Source organism: Phyllostomus discolor, chromosome 1, assembly GCF_004126475.2.
Source record: "Phyllostomus discolor isolate MPI-MPIP mPhyDis1 chromosome 1, mPhyDis1.pri.v3, whole genome shotgun sequence".
Classification (NCBI taxonomy): domain Eukaryota; kingdom Metazoa; phylum Chordata; class Mammalia; order Chiroptera; family Phyllostomidae; genus Phyllostomus; species Phyllostomus discolor.
In genome coordinates, this window is record NC_040903.2 from 173,962,658 (window position 1) to 173,988,439 (window position 25,782).

The 25,782-nt window shown below is 36.6% G+C and overlaps 1 protein-coding gene and 1 pseudogene across 1 annotated transcript in view; one reads left to right on the forward strand and one right to left on the reverse strand.

The window, feature by feature from the left end:
- ZNF609 (zinc finger protein 609) overlaps positions 1 to 25,782 on the forward strand; it is a 196,995-nt gene that overhangs the window by 56,641 nt on the left and 114,572 nt on the right.
- LOC114493604 lies at positions 2,405 to 2,505 on the reverse strand (annotated as a pseudogene).

Consider the following 25,782-nt stretch of genomic DNA (forward strand, 5'->3'; position numbering starts at 1 on the left):
TTAAGTCTTTTAGAAAATACTTTATTATCATTTTAGTGTGGTTTTGTCTATTTTATTTATCACAGCTATTTTGCTGTCCATCCTTTGTCTTTTTGTTTTGTTTTGTTTTAAATTGACATTTTTATTGAGATAATTGTAGAGTCACATGCAGTTGTAAGAAATACACAGATCTCTTGTGCACTTTACCCAGTTTCCCCCAATGGTAACATTTCGCAAAACTATAGTATAACATCACTACCAGTATAGCAACATTGATACAATCTACTAAAATCATTCAGATTTGCCCAGTTTTGTGTGTGTGCACACTCTTGCAAGTTGTGTGTGCACACATGGCGTTCTTTACAATCTTATCGCATGTGTATTCACATCAAGATTCTGAACTGTTCCATCACTACAGGGGTCCCTGTTATTGTCCTTTTTTACTAAAGCCACCCCCCACCTATATAACACCCTTTCCCCCATGAATCCCAGGCAACCACTAATCTACAACTTTGCCATATCAATAATGTTACCTATAAAATCCTAAGTGTGTAAGTAATCTTTTGGAATTGGCTTTCTTCAGTCAGAGAGTCCATATGGCTTTTTCTGTGCAATAAAAGACACATTTTTCATTTTCACCAATAACTTTATTGATTTGGATATTTTGAGTATGTCGGCTACCTCCCACTATTGGCTTCTAATGGGTAGAGGCGGAGGATGCTGCTAAACATCTTCCAATGTATAAGACATCCCCACAGCAAAGACTTATTTGGCCAAAATGTCAGTAGTATCAAGAAACTTCACAAACCACTTTTGACACATTCAATTAGTCACACACCTTCTCCATGCACTGCACAAATCATTTTTTGTATTTCAGTTGTGTTTTACCTTTCTTGAATCAATAAAGCATAATATGCCTAAAATTGTTTATTTTCTTTCATCTTTAAAATTAAAGCGTCTGCACAAAAATTCACCAATTTTGAAGTTTTTTTTAATGCATGCTGATATGACAGCTGTCACAATACAGTCTAACAAAATTGTTTTAAGTGAAGTTAAAAACAACTAAGTACTACTAGAGCCATAGTCAGAAAAAAACTAAATGAACTCTTTGGCCAACCCAATAGTTCATTCCTTTTTATTGCTGAGTTTCGATGGCATGGGTGTGTATGTGGCACAGTTTGTTAGACCAATCACCAATCACACTTGAGCTGTTTCCAGTTTTGGACTATTATAAAAATAAATTGCTGTGAACATTCATATACAGGTCTTGTGCAAACGTAAGTTTTCATTTCTCTGGGATAAATGCCCAAGAGTACAATTGCTGGGTCATATGGTAATTCTGTGTTGAGTGTGTTAAGAAACTGCCAAGTAATTTTCCAGAGTGGCTGTACCATTTTACATACCAACAGTGCATGAGAATCTATTTTCTTTGCATCCTTGCCAGTATTTAGTGTTATCACTATTTTTATTTTAGCCATTCTGATAGGTGTATAGTGATATCTCACGGTGGTTTTAATTTTATTTCCCAAATGACTAACATTGTTGAAGATCTTTTCATGTACTTGTCATCTGTGTACCTTCTTCAGTGAAAAGTCTCCAAATGTCTTTTGCCCATTTTCTAATTGTTTGTTTACTGTTGTTTTTGGAGTTCTTTATATATTCTAGATCCAGCCCCTTCTGAGATATATGGTTGCATGTATGTTCTACACTTAAGCCAGGGATTCTTTTTTTCCTCAGAGGCCAGTCAGTTTTAAGTGAAATTGTATAGAAGGTATGAGGTTTACATTTACGCTCATTTTGTGTGTGTGTGTGTGTGTGTGTGTGCCTATGGATGTCCCAATTGCTCCAGCATCATTTATTGAAAGGACCTTCCTTCACTGAATTGCTTTGCACCTTTGTCAAAATCATTTGAGCACACATGTATATATCTATTTCTGGGTTCTCTGCTCTGTTCCGTTGATCTGTGTGTCTGTCTCTCTGCCAGTACTACATTGTCTTGATTACTGCAGCTATTTAACAAGACTTAATATGGGGTAAGTGATTCTTCCCATTTTATTTTTCTTTATTAAGATTGTTTTAGTTATTCTTAGGGCAGTGCCTTTCCATATAAATTTTAGAATTAGCTTATCTATATATACAAAAAATCTTACTAGGATTTTGATGATTACACATGATAGAGAAAATTCCCTTTTAAGTTTACTTATGTGTTTTTAGTCTTTGTTTTTTCATTCTGGACTGTCAAGCAAGCTCTTTTGTAATTAAAGTATAGTTGACTTACAATATTAGTTTCAGTTGTACAACATAGTGACTTGACATTTATATACTTTACAAAGTGATCACCATGAAAAATCCAGTGTCCATCTGTCACCTTACTAAGGTATGCGATACTATTAACTGTATTCCCTGTCTTGTACTTTACATTCCCCAAAATATGGAATGCTTCATTAATTTGCATGTCGTCCTTGTCCGAGGGCCATGCTAATCTCTGTGTCATTCCACTTTTAGTATATGTGCTGAAGTGAGTACTGTCGTTTTACATAAATCTTACAGAAGTTTGTATTTAATGAAACCAGTTAATTTTTTAATCATTCCTGGATTTCATGTCTAGTTTAAAAAGAACTTCCTCACCCCAAGATTATAAAAATATTAACCTATATGTTTTTACTCTAAATATTTTGGTTTTAAGTTTGGTTTTTAAGAACCATTTGGTATTTATTTTGATGTGCTATAGGAACCTCATTTTTTAAAAAATCCATTGGAGAATCATTGTCCTCTCATCATTTTGTAAATATCCTTCAAAGTGTTTCATTGATTTGAGATGCCATCTTTATCGTAATCTAAATTGTTATATGTATTTGGCTATGTTGCAAGTCTTTTATGTCCAGTTATGTTATATCATCATATCATACTTTTTCTTTAAAATCCTTACCTGAGGATATGTTCATTGACTTTAGACAGAGGAAAAGGTAGAGAGGAGAGAGGGGGAAGAGAAAGGGAGAAATATCAACATGAGAAACATCGATCAGTTGCCTTCCATATGCACCCCGATGGGAATTGTACCACCAATGGTGTATGGGTTGATGCTCCAGCCAGCTGAGCCACCTAGCCAGGGCATGGTGTCATACTTTTAATGAGCTGTTGTGGGCCTATGAGATACAATGTTTAGGAGCAGACACAGGATGATATAACCAAGTGAAGAGCTTAACTTGGAGGTTAGACTAGTTGAATGCTAGCTCCACCATTTACCAGTTAGATGACTTAGTGAAAATTACTTATATTCTGTGCGCCTTAGTATTGTCTGTAAAATGAGTATTATGATATTACATTATAGAGTTATTGTGAGGATTAAATGCATTAATATATGGAAAACTCTTTTAATGCTTTGTACAATAACATAGTATGTGCCATATAGGAGTCAGGCTGCTGTAACAAGCCAAAGTTGTCCTCATATTTTCTCTTTCTAGTCTACCTTTAAAATCTTTCATTAGGCCCTGGCCAGGTAGCTCAGTTGGTTGGAACGTCATCCCAATATGCCAAGGTTGTAAGTTCTATCCCCAGTCAGGGCACGTGCAAGAATCAACCAATGAATGTGTAAAATAAGTGGAACAACATATTGATGTCTATCTGTCTGTCTCTCTCTCTTGTCAATAAATAAACATTTAAAAATGTATTTTGTTTATTTTCTATTTTATTTTTAGATAGAGGGGAAGGGAGGGAGAAAGAGAGGGACAGAAACATCAGTATGCGGTTGCTTCTCGCACACCCTCTAAAGGGAACCTGGCCCACAACCCCAGGCACTTGCCTTGACTGGGAATCAAACCGGCAACCCTTTGGTTTGCAGGCCAGCATTTAATCCACTGTGAGCCATACCAGCCAGGGCAATAAATAAATTTTTTTTAATGTTTTGTTATATTCTTCCCAAAATCCAATTCAACTATTGATTGGAATTACATTGACTTTATAAATTTAATTTGAGGGAGAAATGACCTTTATAATAATGTAGTAAGTTATTACACCATTCTTATATAACATTGGCTTACCACCTAAAAACGTGGTATATCTATATGTCTTCACTTACTGAAGTCTAGGGTCTTGTGTTAGTTCCAGACTTAATAGGTTGAGATACTGTTTTCTATTATCCAACCCAAAACAGAAGGAAATAACAGAATCTATGTAAACTTTACAGGTGTGACATTATTGGCTCATTTCTTCCCTCAGGATGACAGCCATAGAAAAACATGATGTCATATACTACATCATTAGATGTTGTACATACAGATGTTTGAACCACACTGGTGGTTTAAGCAGGTTTTCTCAGTGCTCTCATGTTTCCTCACCCTAAAGTGCATGAGTGTTTGAGTGAATAAAGATGAAAATTGAAGCAATGATAACCTTTAGAACAGTAATAATAAAATTCAGAATATATGTGAGAGAGTGTGTGTGTGTGTGTGTGTGTGTGAATGTTGAATGAATATATTTAAATGAAATGTGCAAATTTAGTGGTTCTTTGAATTTGGCCATTGGGATTTTCCTAAGGGAGCGACTCCCCACCCCCAACGCCAGATCCCTGCTCTAGGAGTGAATGCTTGTATACTCAGTTTTTTCAGTCACTATCCCCTTTCCTCTCCTCCGTCTGTCTTACCATCTGCCTGTGAACTCTAGCTAGAATTTTTGTATTTTTAGATTGTTTATTTTTAAAGGAGAAACTACTTTTGGTTGTGTATAAAAGAGCTGCTGGAAACCCAGTCTCCAACCTGCATACATCAATTTACTGTTTCAAGAAAATAGTGAAAGATTCCAGTGAAGGCTATAGGTAGGAGATTCATATATACATGCACTCAAATTATGCTTGTTCCTGTTTTTCTGATTCTTATTTTGACTAAGAAGTATTGAACTGAAAGGTCATTAGAGATGCCAATCAAAATACAGCAATGTATTTATACTAGTTTTCTGATTTTGGTATACGTCCAAAGTTTTTAATAACATTTTGGGAGTACAGTAATACTAAATAAAGGTAATAATGATCAGTTATGTAGAATAATATGTACTTTAAAAAAAAGAACATTTTAGCCCTGGCTGGGTAGCTCAGTTTGTTAGGGCATTGTCCTGATATGCTAAGGTTGCGGGTTTGATCCCCAATCAGGGCACACACAAGAAGCAACCAATGAGTATGTAGATAAGTAGAGCAACAAATTGATGTTTCTCTCACACTCTTTCCCTCTCTCTCTTCCTCTCCCTCTCTCCTCCCCATTCTGTCTCTCTGTCTCTCTCTCTCTCTTTAAAATCAATAAATAAAAGTGAAAAAAACATTTATTATACATATAAAAGTACACTATAAGATTATAGCTTGATGAATTTTTACAATTTGAACATACCCATGTAACCAGCACCCAGATCCAGAAACAAAACATTACTAGCTCCTCTACCACTATGCTGACTTCGAACATTATACCTTATTTTTGCCTGTTTTTAAGTTTTATATATACATTTGAGCCTGTGAGGGTCATAAACATAATTGCATATCATTGTAGTTTGCTCACTCTCATTTCTCTAGTCTATTGTGAAAATATACCACAATTACTTAGCAATTCTGCTGTTGATGAATATTTGAGCATTTATACTTTTAGATTACCTCTTACCCATTAAAAAAATATTGTAGGGGCTGTGGAAATTTTCTGAAATACAATACTGAGGAAATCTGAAAATTTTATTATCATTTCTCTAGAAATTTCATAATGGTGATTTTTCATCCTTTACTTTAGAAACTTATTTGTCTACATATTTTCCAAACCTCTTACTTAAGTTATCCATTACCTCAGTTAGCTTTTGCTGTATAAAAAGCAACCCATCTTAATGGCTTAAAACAACAATTACTTACTTAGCTTTTTTTAATTCTGAGGGTTAGCAGTTTAGGCTGTGTTCTACTACATGGTTCTAGTGATCTCTGCCAGACTTGGCTTACCTTGGTTGGGCCAACGGAGCTACCTTCTCTGTGTGGTGGTTCCTGCTCTAGCATGCTATACAAGGGACATCTCCCTGCCCAGGAGGAAGTGCAGGATGCGTGCCTGGCCTCTGGAAGCACAGGCAGAGAATTGCTACTACTTTGCTTCCTCCACTTTGTACTGTCCAAGGCTAAAAGCAAGTCACATGGCTAGCACAGGTGCAAGTAGTAAAAAGGTAGAATTCCATCTCTCTTTTTTAAGATTTTATTTTTGATTGCTAGGGGAGGGGGTGGCAATATAAGGGGAGTAAATGGTATTAGGAAAAAATACAATAAAGATTAAATTAAAAGATTTTTATTGTTATTTATTTTTTTTTAAAGATTTTATTTACTTTATTTTTAGAGTTGGAAGAGGGAGACAGAGAGAGACATCAATGTGTGGTTGCTGGGGGTTATGGCCTGCAACCCAGGCATGTGCCCTGACTGGGAATCGAACCTGCGATGACTGGTTCGCAGCCCGCGCTCAATCCACTGAGCTACGCCAGCCAGGGCAATTGTTGTTATTTATTTTTAGAGAGAGGGGAAGGGAGGGAGAAAGAGGGAGAGAAACATCAATGTGTGAGAGAAATATTGACCCATTGCCTCTCTCCACACGCCCAAACCAGGGACTGGGCCCCAACCCAGGCAGGTGCCCTCATTAGGAATCAAACCTGCGACCTTTCGCTTTGTGGGAAGATGCTCAACCAGCTGAGCATGCACATCAGGGCAGAATTCCATCTCTTGATGAGAGAATTGCAAATGAGTGGGTTCAGGGAGGGGAAGAATTTGTGACTTTCTTTTGTAATCTATAATATCCAGCTTTGCATTTGCTTTTAGGAAAATAAATCCCAGTGATCCAACTTAACTGACATCTTTTTGTTTTTGATATGCATTCATATAAACTTTTATTTTCACCTGTTTAAAACTCTTTGGAGTGATAAATGGAACTAGGCTTATTGCCTGTCAGGATGGTATTTTAATTTTATTTGTTGTCCTTCCTCTGTCTTTTTTTCTGTGCAATTCATTTTATCATTCCAGATACTTAAGAAGACCTCTTCGACAAAGCCTTTCCTGAGTTTGTGTTGTTGCACCCCGCCTCTGCCCTGGCGTCTTTACTCTGAACCCCCACGGCAATATTTAGCATCCATAATATTTTATTATATCCAGGTGTTTTCATATCTGTCTGTTTTCTCTTATTAGATTCTAAGCTTCCGTATGTATCCCCAGTGTCTGACGTACAAATCTTTTAAAATGATGAATTGTGTGAGACAGCTTCTAGAGTTTTTTCTTTATCAAATCTAGCTGCACTATTTTAGTACAGAATTGTTTATCCCTGTACTTCTCTGCTGCTAATTGGACTAGGTGACAGTTATTGTTCAGATTTAAGTTACTGAGAAAGGTTAAATATCACCATCCATATATGCAAATAATTGCTATTACTTCTTTTTGTACTACTCATGTTATTTTGATTGAATACATAGTTTTTTTTCCCCTAAGATACTGTGCTTTTATTCAGAATCTAGTATTTTATATAGATATGCCCTTAATACTTTGGAAGATAAGTATAATAATAATAATAATTCAGTATATAAAAAGAACATTTTGTCTTTTGTGGGGAGGTGGCAACAACTATCGGAGCCTCTGCCCTTTGGGGCAGTTCCTTACCATGTAAGTCCAGTGTCTGTAAAATCAGAAAACACCAGATTCTTACTTTACTAGCTCTCTTAGCAATGAGGGTTTGAGACCTTGACCCGAATTTCACCACCAGATATATCATCTCTAATATTTTCAGTCAGTTCCTCATGTCAAGGGACAGTGGAAGAAAACTGTTTACAGCGGTGGTGGTAACAGCACCATACTGTATCAGTGTCATCAGGAGTTCAGTGATGAAGGCAGCAGTGTTATCAGACTGATAGTGTGGCATGATTTTGTTAATGGTTCTGGTTGTGTCTCTTTCTGTGCCTCCTTGTTTTCTGAGCCTAATTCTCCAGACTTCCTGGGAGTTTTTTGAGTTACCCACTAACCTTTCATCTTTTGCTTCAATCAGCCAGAGTTTAGTTTCTGTAAGCAGCCATGAACCATGAGTAATTTAGTAAGTAGTTGAATTATGAGAGTAGAAACCACAGTACATATTAAATGTTGTACCAGTGCATGCCTTGGAAAGACTTAAGTAATACAAAAGGTTGTCTTTTTTTTTTAATCTATTGACAAGTTTCTCTAGTAACCCAAAGAAATGAAGGAGGAAGCAGCTGCCTCACTGCCCAGATATTGATTTGTTCAGATGTTTAAATGCAAGAAATGCACATCTTACTCGGAGACAAAACTCATGAAATATTAGATCTATAATACACAGAAATGTGATAACTTATTTAACATAGTTTATACGTGATTTAAAGAAAGGAAAAATCAGTGGAAGATTTTTTGGAAACAGGTTTATTGAAGGAGTGTATTGGGCATATTAGGAGTCAAATAATGGGTAGAATTTGGATAGAAAGAAGAAATGTTTGGAAAGGTACATGCCAGTCAGGAAAACGTAATGTTAATTATTGTCACTGAGAACTCTTAATAATATTTAGATGTCCCTGCTAATTGAGTGAAAACCAAAAGGGCAAAAGGAAGCGGGGGATGTTAGGGTTATATATTTAAGTAGACCAGAAAAGTGTGTGCTTTCCCTCTGAATAATTCTCATGACTGGGTATATACATGGGGGTGTTACAAGTCTGCCTGTGAAAACTATGTGGGCATTCATTTATTTTTTTTTTTTAATTTTTTGTAGACATTTATTTTTGCAGAATTTCTTGTTTTCAAATTCCCTGAAGGCTGTCAACATTTTTTAAGGGGCAGGAAGATTTAGCTGTTCTCTCTCTCTCTCTCTCTCTTTGAACTTTAAAGGATAACTGATCTATGAATAAAGTTTTGAAACTCATGCTTCCTAAAATCTGTTGATAACTAGTAATTTGTTTTTCTGTCAGCTGTCCTGAGCCTTGCTCCCATGATTATTTTGCAGACTTTATTGTAGCACTGATTTGCCTTACTCTGTTCTAATTTTTGTTTCTACATCTGATTGACAATCTCCCCTATCCCTGTCTATGAGCTGTTTGACAAAGATAGACTCTTATTTATCTCTTCTTCTCCATGTAATTGGGCTCAATAATTTAAAAAAAAAAGTTAAGTGCTCTTTGAAAGGAGTTGAGAGAATTAAGATTTTTCTTTAGTTCAGTGTTATCATGGACAATAAGTATTGTATAGCTGGTCTGGTATGTATGTTTGTTTTAGTTGTGTGAAAAGACTTAAGACACCTTGGTCCAGATGTGATTTGTTTTTGGATCTAGTGGTTTCTGACAGTTTACCAGCTTTGGCCTGGAACTGTGGTGTTATGCTTTGTAAAATTTTTTATTATTTATTTATTTATTTTTAAAGATTTTATTTATTTATTTTAGGGAAGGGAGGGAGAAAGAGAGAGAGAGAAACATCAATGTGCAGTTGCTGGGGGTCATGGCCTGCAGCCCAGGCATGTGCCCTGACTAGGAGTCGAACCTGCGATGCTTTGGTTCTCAGCCAACGCTCAATCCACTAAGCTACACCAGCCAGGGCTGCTTTTTTTTTTTTTTTTAATAGACTTTATTTTTTAAACTGTTTCTGGTTTACAGAAAGTTTGAGAGAATAGTTAGTACAGAGTTCTCATATATCCCACTCCTATATTCCCACATTGTTAACATCTTACTAATTAGTATGGTACATTTGTTACTATTACTTACCCAATATAAGATGTTATTATTAACTAATTTCCATACTTTATTCAGATATTCTTAGTTTTTGCCAAATATCCTTTTCTATTCTAGGATCCCATCCAGGAGACCACATTACATTTAGTTATCATGTCTCCTGAAACTCCTCTTCACTGTGACAGTCTTTCGGATTTTCCTTGTTTTTGATGACCTTGACAGCTTGGAGGTGTTGTGGTCAGATATTTTGTAAAATGCCCTCAAATGGTATTCATCTGATGTTTCCCTCAGGATTAGAATGTAGTTAATGGGTTTGGGGAAGAAGAACCACAGATGTAAAGTAACATTTTCACCCATTATATCAAAGATACATACAGCTTACATGATTTAGCATGTTGATGTTGAACTTGATCACCTAGATAAGATAGTGTTAGTCAGGTTTTTATACTGTTAAGTTACTTGTTCCCCGTCTTTCGATACTATGTTCAGTGGGAGGAAGTCACCATGCATAGCCCACACTGAAGGGGTGAGGAGTCAAGTGCCCTCTCTCCTTGAGATCAGATTGTCTGCATAATTTTGAATTCTTCTGCATGGATGATTCCGTTATGCTTTTTAATGACTCAGTTTATGGTGGTGAGGAAGGTGGAAAGCTGCATGGTGTTAGACAGAACTCCCCAGCTCCAAGGGTGTTGTCCCTAGGTTCTTGTTTTTGTAGATACTCTCATACCAAGTGCTCTAAGTAAACACTATTGGGCTGTGATTTATTGGTCTAGATTGCTTTTGCTTCACTGTATTTTGCTGCATAGACTTTCTTTTTTTTTTCTTTAAGATTTTATTTATTTATTTTTAGACAGAATGGAAGGGAGGAAGAAAGAGAGGGAGAGAAACATCAATGTGTGGTTGCTTCTTGCATGCCTCCAGCTGGGGAACCAGCCCACAACCCAGGCATGTGCCCTGACTGAGAATTGAACCAGTGACCCTTTAGTTCACAAGCCAGCACTCAATCCACTGAGCCACACCAGCCAGGGCTAGATTGTCTTGAAAATGATGTTAGTGAGCTTCTGGACAACACTAACTGCTTTGTCTATGTACCTGTGTCAAAAAAAAAATGTACCTAGTGCTCTGATGGTTTATGAATAGTCCGCTTCAGTTTTAAGGAAGGAGGAGGAGGTTTTATGACTATATACAGCCACACTGCGTATTGAAAGAAAATATGTTAAAACTCATACTGCTTTAGGAGCCAATGATCAAGACCCACTGAAGTAAATAAAAGAATGTATATCTTCACTTTTTCTTAAATGTTTATTTGTGTCTGATACATGACTGCCAGAGTAAATATTTCACTCTAGTCTGTTAGTTTAGATCACTGGTGTTGAGCGTGGTCCCCAGATCAGCAGCATCACCATCATGCGGAAGTCTGTCAAAAATGCAGGCTCCTATCTCCATCCCAGACCTGCCATCTCAGAAATCCTGGAGTCGAGGCCCAGCAATCTTTCTGAACAATTCCCTTGCTTCCCGAACCATAATGAGTCTGATACATTCTAAAGTTTGAGTATCTGGTTTGGTTTACTGAGTGTGCATGGTAGCAATTCTTACAGCATATTGCTTTTCCTACAGAGTAGCATTTGCTTTTCCTAAAGGGCCATGAAAAATATTTGCTCTTTTAATTAGTTTCTGACTCCTAAAATGGTAGTTCATATTCTCCTCCCTTAAGATCACACTTGCTCAACTGTTACATCTAGAACAAGGGTTGGCAAGCCACAGACTGCAGACCAAACCAGGGCCACCTCCTTTTTTTTTTTACAGTCTGTGAGCTAAGAATGGTTTTAACCATATTTTTAAAAATGGTTTTATTGTGATATGATTTACATGCCATAAATTTTACCCATTTAAAGCATACATTTCAAAGGTTTTTAGTATATTCACAGAGTTGAATAGTTCATCAGTGTCTAATTTTAGAACACTTTTATGGCCCCCAAAAGAACCTGTATACTTGAGCAGTCAGGCTCCAACTTCTCCCAAACACTGCTGCCTCCACCACTCTAGCTCAAAGTAGCCACTAATCTACCTTCTGTCTCTATTAATTTTTCCATTTTGCTCATTTCATATAGATGGAATGATACAATAAATATGTGGTCTTTTGTGACTAGCTTCTTTCACTTAGCATGTGTTTAATGGTCATTCATATGACAGCATGACTCAATACTTCATTCTTTTTACCTCCAAATAATATTCCATCATCTGGATATACCATATTTTATATATCCTTTTGTTAGTTGATGATGTTTGGGTTGATTTTTACATTTTAAAATGTTTTTACATTTCAAAATGATTTTTACATTTAAAAGGTTGAAACCCATCAAAAGAAGAATGTTTTATGATATGAAATTATATGAAGTTTGTATCTTATTGTCCACATATAAAGTTTTATGGAAACACAGCCATATTTGTTCCTTTACATATCATCTGTGGCCATTGTCATGCTACAGTGGCAGAGTTGAACAGTGACACACTGGGTAGCCTTCAGAGTGTAAAACATTTACTGTTTGGCTCTTTACAGGAGAGGTGTGTTGACCCCTAATCTTGAACAGTGTTTCTCAATCTTTTTCTTCATTACTGTTTCCTAAGGAGCCTTTTTTAGACATTTTCTCCCTAATTGTCTTATGAAATTTTAATACCAGATATATGCCATATATCTCCTTATACCCTTTCCCTGTGGTAGAACACAAACCATCATAATATCTTATGGTTAATTTGCCCCTTCAGGTGAGGACCCCCTCATTGAAAATGCGTACTCTAGAGCAGTGTTTTGGTTAGGTTTATTTCCTAACTAAAATTTTTCAGATAAATTAAATTTCTTTCAGAAATTTCTGCTGTTGAGGTGTTGAACAGTATGTTGGGATCTACTGTTAGGTCTCTAAGCTCTAAGGTACTTGACTATCATCATATGACAACAAGATAGTAAGATCTTGTCATTTAAAAATTTGGGGAAATTTTGGTGAGTCTTCACCAAAATATTTTAGATTTTTGCTTTAGTTCATACACTGGTTTATAATAGAGTTTATTAGTAAATTTGGCTATCCGCAGAGACCAGAGAGTTTAATTATTTTTAATTTTGTCTGAAAAGTGAGGATTTTTGTTGCCAGCTGGTTTATGTCTGCATTTCTCCTATGCCTTGTAATACATTTTTTTAAAATTATTTTTCTGCTCTCTCCCCCCATCCTCATCCTCTTTCTCAGAGCATCTGTTCTTGAAGAAGAAGGAGTAGGCAGAACTTTGTAAGGATTGAAAAGCTGGAGAGGAAGGGCTGGTGAAAAGAGGAGACTTTTTGTCAGTTGTTGATAGCTTTGTGTTTAGTGATCCAGAATAGGTCATTAGTCTTGATGAAAACAGATAGATTTTTAAAATATAGATAAAAAACCTCAAGTCTAGCGGCAAAATGAAGTCCATGTTAGTCCCCTTCCTCTTTTCTACCAAATAAGACAATTGGAGAAGAGTTGCATTTCCCTGGAAGGAAAATAACTGGCAGAGTGGAGCATTGTAAATGAATTGCACGGCACTACAACTGATTTTATGGAAAGAGAATTATTATCCAGGTGGAACCTTTTCTCTTTCCCCTTGCCTCTTGGGTCCTACTATTTACTGAAATTAGACATTTAGTCTCTTCAGTGTAAGTGGGTCCTTCTGAGATAGGTGAGTCTAGAACCTACTCTCCAGTGTCTATATCTTTATGCTGTATGAGAATAGGGAAGAAAATGGTTTAAACTCAGTCTTTCTCAAACTTTGAATTTGCCTTACAATATGTATAGGCCCCTTGGGCAAAACTAAAAATAAAATTTTTCCTGAATTTAATACACTTGTTCTGCAAGTAGTTATTGTGAGAGAGAGGCAGAAATGATAACCTCTTCCAGGTTCAACTATGAGATTTAACCATTTCTTTCTGGAATTTCTTAAGATTTCTCTATGTTATTTTCTCCTATCATCAAATAGAGCTTCAACCCTATAATACTGAATAGGATTTAAATATTGTCACCTTTCAAGACTGTGTACTACAGTCATATACTTACTATGTTTAAATCAGCATGTCTAAAATAATTTTTATCTTTCTGCCTAAACCTGATTATCTATTGATATTCCATATCTTGGTATTGTTTAATGGGTCATCCACTCAATTGCTGAAGCTGAATTGTGCCAGATCCTCTCCTGTTCACTTATTCCAGAAGTTATATCATGTGAATGATTTTTCTTAACAATATTCTCTCTCCTCTCCATCGCCACTTCTCTGCTTTAGTTGGACCTTACTACTTACTACCTACTTCATCCCAGTTACTTCCGGTCGGTCACCCTGCTCCTGATTTAGCATCTCTCAGACCTTTCTCTACTTTGCTGCCAGGTTATCTTTCTAAAAGGACAGCATGATATCAGACTCCTACGTAAAATATTTTCATTATTTCCCCTAGCACAGCCTTCAGAATCCCATTCCAGTCTGCTTTTTATAGCTTTATCTTCAACCACTCCTTTTATCTCAGCCATACTAAGGTACTTGCAGTTTCTTAGACATGCCATCAGATTTCATAACTCCTATTGTTTTATGTCATTGTGCCTTTGTATATATTTCTTTCTCTGCCTAGAATACCTTTCTCTGCCATTTTTTGATCAAATAACTTCTAGTTCTATTTCAAGAATCAGTAGGAATTTTACTCTGGGAAGCGCTTATTTCCCAAGATCTCAAATGAATTTTGTCATAGCACTTAACACACAATTCTGTATGAATTAATTCTCTCTTTTCCATCTAGACTGTAAGATCTTGTCGATGGCAAGTGTTGCATCATTTTTACTTTAGGTGCTGTATTACTTAGCTATAGGACCTGGTTCCAAGTAGCTGTTCCATAAATGCTCATTGCCTGAATGAATCTCATTCAAAAAAGAAAAAAAGTTAATGGAGCAGAAAGGCTTTCAACCTGAGCTTTGGACCCATTTATTCCAAGTAATATTCATTAGACCCAAAGTCCAACAAAATCATATAATTTGAAAGGACTTTCAGGCCTGTTGGAATATAATTGGATATACTTTATATTTTATGCAGTTCACTGGTTTTTGGTATCCAGATTCATGCAAAAGTAATTAAGGTAATTTTTGTCAACCAGACAAATGGTGCTAGGTTAGAAGTTTTCTTTTCAGGCTGGTTTTTCTTCTATAGCCTTATCTGAACCCCTTTCCAAGGTCACGGGTCTCTGTCAGTCTTAGCCCAGGGTTTTCTCAACAGCAATGCCAGGTCTAATCCCTTTTCCTAAATCCTCTAAGCGGTCAGCAAACAAACCCCTTTTTACTAGTCTAGCATGAAAGCCATGAGCTGAGAATACAGGTCGGGTCCGTTGTTTGTTAAAAGGCATTTGATTTTCAGTTTCCAGATTGCCAGTCTGCTTTCTCTTCTGCTGTTGGCCCATCAAGTTGTAGGTGTTGTACCGCGTATATCAAGGTGGTCCCCAGATGGTGAACAATTACAGAAAGCTGTAATTTTCCTATAATGAAAGAACTGTGTTCCTGTGGTTTTTCCATTCTGATTAGCAGGTAAAAGAGGTTAAGAGCGGCTACTTACCATGATTAAATTAGACTAGGAACCCGCCTCTGCTTGAGGTACTTTCAGCCAGAAATGCTTGATAAAAGGGAAGAGGGGATAAGGGTTGGTATGGTGAGAAGATCCAGATCATCAGGATTTTTAAAAATAAATTTATGGCAATATGTGTATAGTAAGAATCATACATTTTAAGTGTCAGATTGGTGATTTTTGACAAATGAATACCTCTGTTCAACCAGTACCCAACCCAAGATATAGCATATTGTAATTTCCGTAGAAAGTACCTTTGTGTCTCCTTGCAATCAGCCTTCTCCTCCCATCCATTACTACCAACCACTAATCTGATTTCTAGCACTACATAGTAATTTTGCGGGCCAGGGTTTTGTATAAAAGGAACCATACAGTATGTACTTTTTTGTGTCCAGCTTCTTTTTCTCAGTATTTCTTTGAAAGTTGTCCATACTGGTGCATGTATTAGCTATTTCTTTTTACTGTTGAGTACTTGAGTTAATTGTATGGATATACCACAACTTGTTTATTCACCAATGAAGGAAATTTGGGTTATTTCTAGTGTGGGCTTTTATAGAAAAAGCTGTGCATATCTATGTGTATATTTTGTTTATGGGTTTTTTGTTGTTGTTGAATACCTAAGAGTGGAATTACTGGGTCATATGTTAAAAATATATTTAACTTTATAAGAAATCAGTAAACTATTTTCCTAAGTGGCTACACTCTCACCATCAGCTTGATGAAAGTTCTAAGTGTTGTACATCTTTGCCAGAACTGATATTATTTGTCTTTTTCATTATAATATCCTAGTGGATTTAAAAATCTCATTGTGATTTTAATTTTTCATTTTGTTGATACTGTTGTAAATGGTATTTAATAAAATTTCATTTTTCATTGACTGGTTGCCAGTATATAAAAATGCAGTTAAATTTTGTATATGACCTTATATCAAAGTCATTTAGCTCTTATTTCTAACAGGGTTTTTTGGTTTGGTTTGTTTTAGATTCCCTAGGATTTTTTACATAGACCACCATGGTGTCAGTATTACACTGATCTTATCAGCTTTGTGTAGTAAGGGTAGAATCCATGTAATCTGGATTTTTGGCTTGTTTAGTGTTCTGGCTGGATATTTGAAAGCCTTAGCCTTGTAGACCTCTGCAGTCATGTTAGGATGACATAATTGAAGTGGGAACATTGAATGTGAAGTGGATGAATACATTTGCAGTAATAATCTTATGTAGAATTGGTATGGCAGATGGTAAACAAGGCTGTTTTGCCCTCTGGGCTTTTGAAAGTTCAGAAAGAAAGCCCCGTGCTCTGAAGAACAATAAAATTTGTCTCAGCCCCAAAAGAAGCACTTCCTAAAACCAGGTTATATCTAAGGATAACATAATTACCTCTAGCCATTTGTAAGGCTGTTTAAATTCATTGACTGGACAAATATTTAGTGAATGCATGTCCACCAGGTAGCAGGCACTGTTTTGGTACTTAGGATACATCAGTGAACAAAACAGTTTTAAAAAAAAATCCAGTTTTGATAACATTCTAGCGGGAGAAATATACAATAAATATTAAGCATGAAAATCTTTCTATTTAGAGCAAATAGGGCTTTGAGGAAAAATGAGGTAGAGAAGGAGAGTAGGGGTATCTAGACTCTTATATGTTTATAAGGCCCTTACAGACTACTAGGTTAAAGCTGGAAAGTCATCAGTCACCTCACAAACCAAGTAGCAGAAAAAAAGATAATTCATAGTTGTTCAGTCAGTGGTGATCCTCTCATGAGGATGATTTCAAGTTTAGATATATATTCCCCATTGATTTGCTTCTCCAACTTAACTGTCCTCTTTGCAAGGAAGAATTTTCAGGAGAAATGATTCCAAGCAAACTACACTGACCCCTTACCACAAAACATTCCATTTTCACAGAAAAACATTTAACTTCTCCAACATCTCCAAGTGCAGTATAAGACACAAGGGTCACAGCCTTACATAATTACAGAATTGTTCATTTTACCATCTTGCTTAGAAATGGTTAATATTATTTTTGAGATCAATGAAGAAAAGGAAGTAAAAAGATGCCACTTTTGAGTAATATTCTACTTACAGACATTGTAAAACATAAACTGTCATAGAAATAACACGACACCAGATGGTTGTTAAATCCGGTGCTTTTCATTACAGATTGGTGAATCAACAGACATTAGTTAATGTGGCCAGTTAATAGTACTGGTTAGAATCACTGAAAAAAATTTTAAGACCATCTACTAAAACAAACTACTTGATGAAATATTCAAAATTGAAAATGAAGTTTTTGGTTCATGGATAGGAAGAATCAGCATCATTAAAATATCCATACTACCCAAAGCAATCTGTAGATTCAACACAGTTCCTATCAAGATTCCAATTATGTATTTCACAGAACTAGAACAAATACTTTGAAAATATATATGGAATCACAAAAGGCACTGCATAGCAATAGCAGTCCTGGGAAAAAAGAACAAAATTGGAGGAATCATGCTACCTAATATGAAACTGTAAGGCCGTAGTAATCACAACTGCATGGTACTGGCATAAAAACAGACACATAGATCAGTGGAACAGAATAGAGAGCCCAGAAATAACCCACAACTTTATAGTCAATATTCGACAGAGGAACAAGCACATACGGTGGGCTAAAGATAGTCTATTCAATTAATGGTGTTGGGAAAATTGGGCTGATACACGCAGAAAAAATGAAACTAGAGTGCCTTCTTACACCACACACAAGAATAAATTCAAAATGGATCAAAGACTTAAATGTTAGACCCCAAAACATAAAAATCCTAGGGGAAAATATAGGTAGCAAAATCTCAGACATTACCCATACCAGTGTTTTATCAGATACATCTCCCCAGGCAAGGGGAACAAAAGAAAAATAAACAAATGGGACTACATTGAACTAAAAAGTTTTTGCACAGCAAAAGAAATCATCAACAAAGTGAAAAGACAACCTACAGAGTGGGAGAACATATTCACCAATACATCTGATAAGGGCTTAATATCCAAAATTTGTAACTTACAAAACTCCACACCAACAAAACCCCCAAACAAACCCAATTCAAAAATAGGCAAAGGACCTGAATAGACACTTCTCCAAAGAGGACATATAGGTGGCCAATAGACTTATGAAAAGATGCCCAATGTCACTAATCATGAGAGAAATGCAAATTAAAATCACAATGAGATATCATCTTATATGTGTCAGAATGGCTGTCATCAATAAATCAACAAACAACAAGTGCTGGTGAGGATGTGAAGAAAGGAGAACCCTTTTGCACTGTTGGTAGGAATGCAGACTGGTGCAGCCACTGTGGAAAGTAGTATGGAGATACCTCAAAAAATTAAAAATGGATCTGCCTTTTGACCCAGTGATCTCATGTCTCAGAATACATCTGAAGGAACCCAAAACACTAATTTGAAAGAACATTAGCACCCCTATGTTCATTGCAGCATTGTTTACAGTGCCAAAATGTGGAAGCAGCCCAAGTGTCCATCAGTAGATAAGTGGATAAAACAACTGTGGGACATTTACACAATGGAATACTACTTGACTGTAAAAAAAAGAAAAGAACATTTTACCCTTTGCAACAGTATGGATGGATCTGGAGAACATTTTGCTAAGTGAAATAAGCCAGTCAGAGAAAGACAAATACTATATGATTTCACTCATGTGGAATCTAATGAACAAACTGAACTAACAAGAAAATGGGACAAACTCTCAGGTGGAGAGCAGGATGACAGCTAGTGCAGGGGGAAGTTAGGGGGTGGAGGGATTGAGTAAAAAGGCAAAAGGACTCATGGATATGGACTACAGTGTGGTGATTGCTGAGGGGAGAGAGGTGTAAGGCGACTAAATGGTAATGGAAAAAATACAATAAGGATTAAATTTAAAAAAAGAAAATGAAGTCTTTGAAAAATAAGGTATTATGGAAATCTTTCTTAGTTTGTGTGTTAGTGCTGCTTTGTATCGGGAGTTTACCTGCAAACCCTGAATGCAAGCATACAAATTGTTTTATTCAGTTTTGCATGGGAGAAACTCAGTTTTGCCTGCAGGCCTAAATTCCACATTAAATTATGTTTTCCAAATGGTGAATTTAATAATAATAAATGCTTACAATAGGACTCACTGTGTGCTAATACTGTTGTAAGAAGTTCATGTATATATACTAATTCAATTATCACAGTAAGTTAATAATGTAGGTACTTTTATGTCATCTCATCTGTGGCTGAAGAAATGAGGTACCTACTAGTTATATAGCTAGGAAGTAGCAGAGCCAAGATTCAAAGTCAGGTAATCCAGTTCCAGAGTCATTCTTGGCCTTTTTTGAACTTTAAAAAAATCTATTAAAGCATATATAACAAAAAATGTATCAGCTTAACCATTTTTAAGTGTACAGATCTACCGATAAATAGAATATGCAGAGTATCAATATGTTCATATTGTTGTGCAACCAATCTCCAGAACCCTTTTCATCTTGCAAAACTGAAACCATATCCATTAAACAATTTCCTATTCCCTTCTCTGCCTTTGGCAACTATGATTCTATTCTCTGTCTCTATGAATCTGACTACTCTAGGTGCCTCATAAAAGTAGAATCATACAGTATTTGTCTTTTTGTAACTGGCCTATTATACTCAGCATAATGTTCTCAAGGTTCATTTATGTTGAACCATGTATCAGAATTACTTCCTTTTTAAGGTTGAATAATATTTTATTGTATCTATATAGCACACTTTGTTTATCCATTCATATTTTGATGAACACTGGGTTGCTTCCCCCTTTTGGTCGCTGTGGATAATGCTGCTATGAATATATGTGTGCAAGTATTAGCTTGAGTCCCAGCTGGCTGATATGTAATTTTATGTTTAATTTTTTGAGAAATTGCCATGTTGTTTTTCTTAGTGGCTACATCATTTTTTATATTCCTATACCAACAGCGTGGCTCGTCCGATGGTAGTAAGTTGTCAGAACTCAACTAAAGTTTATGCCAACAGTGCACAAGGGTTCCAGTTTCTGCATATCCTTACCATCATTTATTGTCTGTCTTTTGTTTTTGTTTTGCTTTTGAGAAATCAGCTGATGGTCTTATGGGAACTTCTTTGTAGGTAACTGTCTCCTTTTCTCTTACTGCTTTTAAGATTCTCTCCTTATCTTTAATCTTGGGTAATGTAATTATGATGTGTCTTGGTGTGTTTCTTCTTGGATTTCTTGGAGTCGCAGTTTCTTTGGGACTCTGTGAGCTTCCTGGACTTGTATGTCTACTTCCTTTGCCACATTGTGGTAGTTTTCTTTCATTATTTGTTCAAATAAGTTTTCAATTTCTTGCTCTTCATCTTCTCCTTTTGGCACCCCTATGATTTGGATGTTGGAACGTTTAAAGTTGTCCTGGAGGTTCTTAAGCCTGTCCTGATTTTTTTGAATTCTTGTTTCTTCATTCTGTTCTGATTCAATGTTTATTCCTTTTGTTCCAAATCGTTGATATGAGTCCCAGTTTCCTTCCCTTCACTCTTGGTTCCCTGTGTATTTTTCTTTATTTCACTTTGTATAGCCTTCACTTCTTCCTTTATTTTGTGGCTGTTCTTAGTCATTTCTGTGAGTATCCTGATTACCAGTGTTTTGAACTCTGCATCTGATAGGTTGTCTGTCTCCTTATCACTTAGTTCTTTTTCTGAGTTTTGATCTCTTCTTTCATTTGGGCTATACTTCTTTGTCTCAGTGCACCTGTACATTTTAAGGGGACAAACTTAGGTATTGTCCAGGATGAAACAATTCATTTTGCTTTGTTGCGGCCCTGTGTGTGTGGGAGGGGTCTGAGAGGAAACAATGCTGGTTTGTCTTATATTGTCCTGCTTTCAAGAGACTGGCAGTTTCTCCTGCTGTCACAGTCTCCACAGGTTTTTACATCCAGAGGTTCTGAGGATTTATTTTCCCAACGCTGGAACCCTGGGTTGTACGCTGTAAGGTCCCACTCCCCAGTTGTTCTTCCCAGTTTATCTGCACCCAGATGTGATACCGCTTGGTCCACCAGCCACCACCTCGCCTGTCCAGTCCACCAGCTGCTGCTGCCTTGCCCCACGTCCTCTCCTCCCTGGCTGCCTGTCTCTGCCCCTTCCATCAGCCTGGATGAGTGCTTCTTTTTTAATTCCTTGGTTGTCAGACTTCTATATAGTTCGATTTTCTGGCAGTTCTGGTTGTTTTTTGTATTTAAATTGGCTGTTTTCTTCTTTGGTTGTGCAAGGAGGGAAGCGTATTATTTACTCACACCTCCATCTTGGCTGGAACTAAGGAATATTTTTAATTTTTAATTTCATTTTATTAAAGATTTTATTTATTTGTCTTTAGACAGAGGGGAAGGGAAGAAGAAAGAGAGGGAGAGAAACATCGATGTGTGGTTGCCTCTCACACGCCCCCATCTGGGGACTGAGTCTGCAACCCAGGCATGTGCCCCGACTGAGAATCAAACCAATGACCCCTTGGATCACAGGCCAGCACTCAATTCACTAAGCCACACCAGCCAGAGCCAAAAATTGTTTTTTTACAGAGAGTTAAATAAGGGGTCAATTTTGAAGCTTAACTAAAAATTTAACATAGAAAATTTTGACCTTCCCTCCTAGCCACAAATACTTAACATTACTAGTCTTTGTCATAATAGCAGTGTAGATAATTGAGATTTTTTTGTAGTAACTAGATTTAGTGTGTATTTAAAGTTATTCACCATTTGAGAGAATGTTTAAATTATTATTTATAGTCTGTCTGATTTGAAAAAGGATTTAATGCAATTTACAATAAATAAGGCATGCAATAGGATGTTTATTTTATTTTATTTTTTATCCTAACCATTAAATTTAGTTCTTCCTATTGACATTTTTGGTAGGAATGAAATTGTGCCTCTTGGGGATAGTCCAGACTCATTCATTTGAATTTTGATATTTGGTATGTCAGGTATTACCCAGAATGATAAAATATCTGCCACTTAAACCTGAAAGGGAGTTCTTTATATTTCTCATTACCCAGTGGTCAAAATTTTTTTATACATGCAAAAAGCATTGAGAAATATTAAGGTACCGGTTCTATTTGCACTAATTCACTCTTCTCCTTCTGTGTGTACCCACTCAATATTGTGATACTGTGTAAGGATGTTAAGTATATTGTCTATAACCTGAAGTATTATACAAAGTGTTAAATTAAAATAATTCTTCTAAATTAAAAAATACATATTTAAATTTTTATTTTTTGATTTTAGAGAGTGAGGGGAATGGGTAGGGGGGAGAGAGAAAGAGAAACATCGATTTGTCGTTCTACTTATTTATGCATTCATTGGTTGATTTTAGTATGTGCCCTGACACACTCGCAGCCATGTCATATCAAGACAACATTCTGACAAACTGAGCTAAGTGGCCAGGGATCTTCTAAATTTTTATTCAGTAATGATGGTTTGTTCCAAGGGCAAAAAAAATTATATGGGGCTGAAATTTGTAATTGGGATTGGTGGAAATCCAAAAATAAGGTTAAGAAGAGAAATGGAGGTCATTTTGTGAAAACTCGACAATTTCAAATTGAATCTTAGCCAGTGGAGTACTCCTAAAGTCTTTTGGAGCAGGGTAGTGATATCATGGAAATAGTATTTTAGGAAGTTGAATTCTAGTAATGTTATATGGAAAGATTGTCTTAAAGGAAGAAACACCAAGAAATCACTTAATAAACTGCTGCTGTAATACACACACTAACGATTCTTGATGGCCACCTTAACCTTAGCTGCCCCAGTTTAATCTGGTTTCTTTTAAATATCCATTCTTAACTTCTCCCAAGAGCTCACCATATTGAACTTCCTTCAATTCTTGCTGTATGTTTTTTCAGAGTTTTAATGCATACATTTCTCTGCCTATTACACTTTCATTTCTTCTCTTACTATTTCTTTCCACCCTCACCCCTCAACTCTTAGAGAGAGAGAGAGAGAGAGAGAAGTAAAACCTCTAGGGAGCCTGGGTTTTCATCCTTATTCTGCCTCTTTTTAGCTGTGTGACTTTGGCAGTTACTTTCTGAAAGCCTCAATTTCTCCATTTCTACAAGATAGGTAATAATAATAATTCCTCCTTTATGGAGTCATTGGGAGAATTAGTGGGTAAATATATGGAATACTCTTAAAATGGTACTTGAGCCCTGCCTGGTATAGCTCAGTGGATTGAGCACCAGCCTGCGAACCAAAGGGTCACTGGTTTGATACCCAGTCAGGGCACATGTCTGGGTTGCGGGCCAGGTCCCCAGTTGGGGGCGTGCAAGAGGCAACCACACATTGATGTTTCTCTCCCTCTCTTTCTCCTTCCCTTCCCCTCTATCTAAAAATAATAAATAAATAAATAGATTTTAAAAATAAATAAAATAGTACTTGGCAATTGCTATATTAAATGTTGCTGTTGTTGTCTGCTTCGTATTCATTTATCTGATCTCAGTTGAGATTTTACTCCTGGGAAGTCTTTGCTGACCCAGAGCTGGATCAGATGCTCCTTTGTTGTGTTCCCATAGACTCCTGTACTTCCCTTGTCCTGGATCCTCATCGCCTAGCTGTTTGACTGGCACAAGTTATTTTTCTGCTGGCATTACATCATCATATCCTCCTTGACTCGCACATAACTGCTCAATAAATACTTGTTGTCTAGCATACACATACAGTTCAAATAGAAAACTTAAATTCACTGCTATCTGGGAAAATTTTGGTATTTGAACTAAATTATTGCGGCTTATTTTAGAGTTTTATTTTACAGATCCCTTTGTATAGTGTTGAAACTCTAAAACACTGTCATTATCTTATTTTATTTAGTGTTTTGTTTGTTGTCACCATTCCCTTTTAGTTAGCAAGTCTTTCATCTAGACCTTGACCCCAAAAGTTAAGGGTTTTCTATTTCATCCTATTTCCATCCCTGAGTCTGAAATCAGGCAGTTGTACTAAGTGACCTTTTTAGGGCTGGAAGGAATTCATGTACTTGCAGTTAAATTCACCACTTTTGCTTTAACTGGAAAATGAAGAAGTGCCCAGGGAGGGAATAATCCCCAGGATGGGCTCTAATTTTGTGAACTGTTTTAATGTGGAGCCTCAAAGATGTAAAATTTTCATTTTAGTCAAAGGAGTGCTTGTTATTCTGCCTTAATTGCAACATCTGTTTGGAAAGAAAAGATGGCTTGGCTTAAAGGTGGAATCTGAAGGAGATGATGACAGTGAGATTCTAGTCCTGGAGATAAAAAGTCAGCTGGGGATGGGATGGAGGAAAACCCCAAGAATTAAAAGTGGCTAAGTGGCAACAACCAGGTAGAAGGGATGATTAGCCGAGGCCCTGGAATCTATAGCAAAGAGACCACTGGTGGCCAAGGCAGGCCCTTTAAAAGCGGCCCTGCAGCAGAGCACAGGAAGAGCCACCATTGTGTGAAGTATTCCCACTACTGACATTTATTTATCACCTGCTGTGTACCAGGTGCAGTGGCCATTGTTGGGGGGGATTAAAAAAGGGCATGGCCTCCTAGAGAATTTCGGCAATGACTGTAATTAAGTTTTGGGGGAGTCACAAGTTACATGTGATTTTCAACTGTACAGGGGTCGACATCCCTGACCCCCACATTTTTCAAGGATCAACCATACCCCATAACTAATAACTGCTAACATTCCCCACCATGTCCAAGGATATAAACATCATGAGAACACAGACCACATCTGTGGTTTTGTGTCTGGCACATAGTAGTTGCTCAATGGGTATTAACTGAGTAAGTGAACTTGTTTAAGCTCATTTAGCATTCCACGTTTCTCTTCTGTTCGCACCTTTGTGAGGTAAGCAAGATGGATAATTGTGTTCATAAGAGTAACAGTGTAACATAAGACGAGCTAAATAAATCGAGCTAAATAAAAGTTCAAATATGAGACTGTAAAGCAGAAAAAAAGATAATTCTGGCTTGGTAGGGTCACAGAAAGCCTGTAAAAGGACATAGTTTTTTAACTAGGCCTTTTAGGAGAATAAAATTTTGACAAACAAGAGTAGAGGAAAAAAGCCCATATGTAGTGTAGCTGTGTCCTGCACCATATGAGCTGCTGCACTCTGTCCTGCATCTACAGTGACCACATGTTTTCATCCAGCCTTCCTCTTGTCTACCTAGTTGTTTGCTTTATTTTTTTTCAACAAAGGGTCCTTTGGCTTTCTGCAACCCATCAGATGCTATTCCAAAGTTTATTCCTTGTTAATATTAATCTTACCCAGTAAATCTCTTATTTTCTTTCCTGGAAATGATATACTCTTTCCTACTCATTATTGAGATTCTAACATAGAAAACTCAGGGACCTCTGCAGGCTCATCTCTTCAGTTCTCTACCCATCTTGTGCATTCATACACACAAGCATGTGTTAAGAAAAAAAGGAGAGGAAAAGAACAAGAGATAGAACAGAGTTTAAAGTAGGATGCTTGGCAAAGGGGAAAAATAAATGAACATTA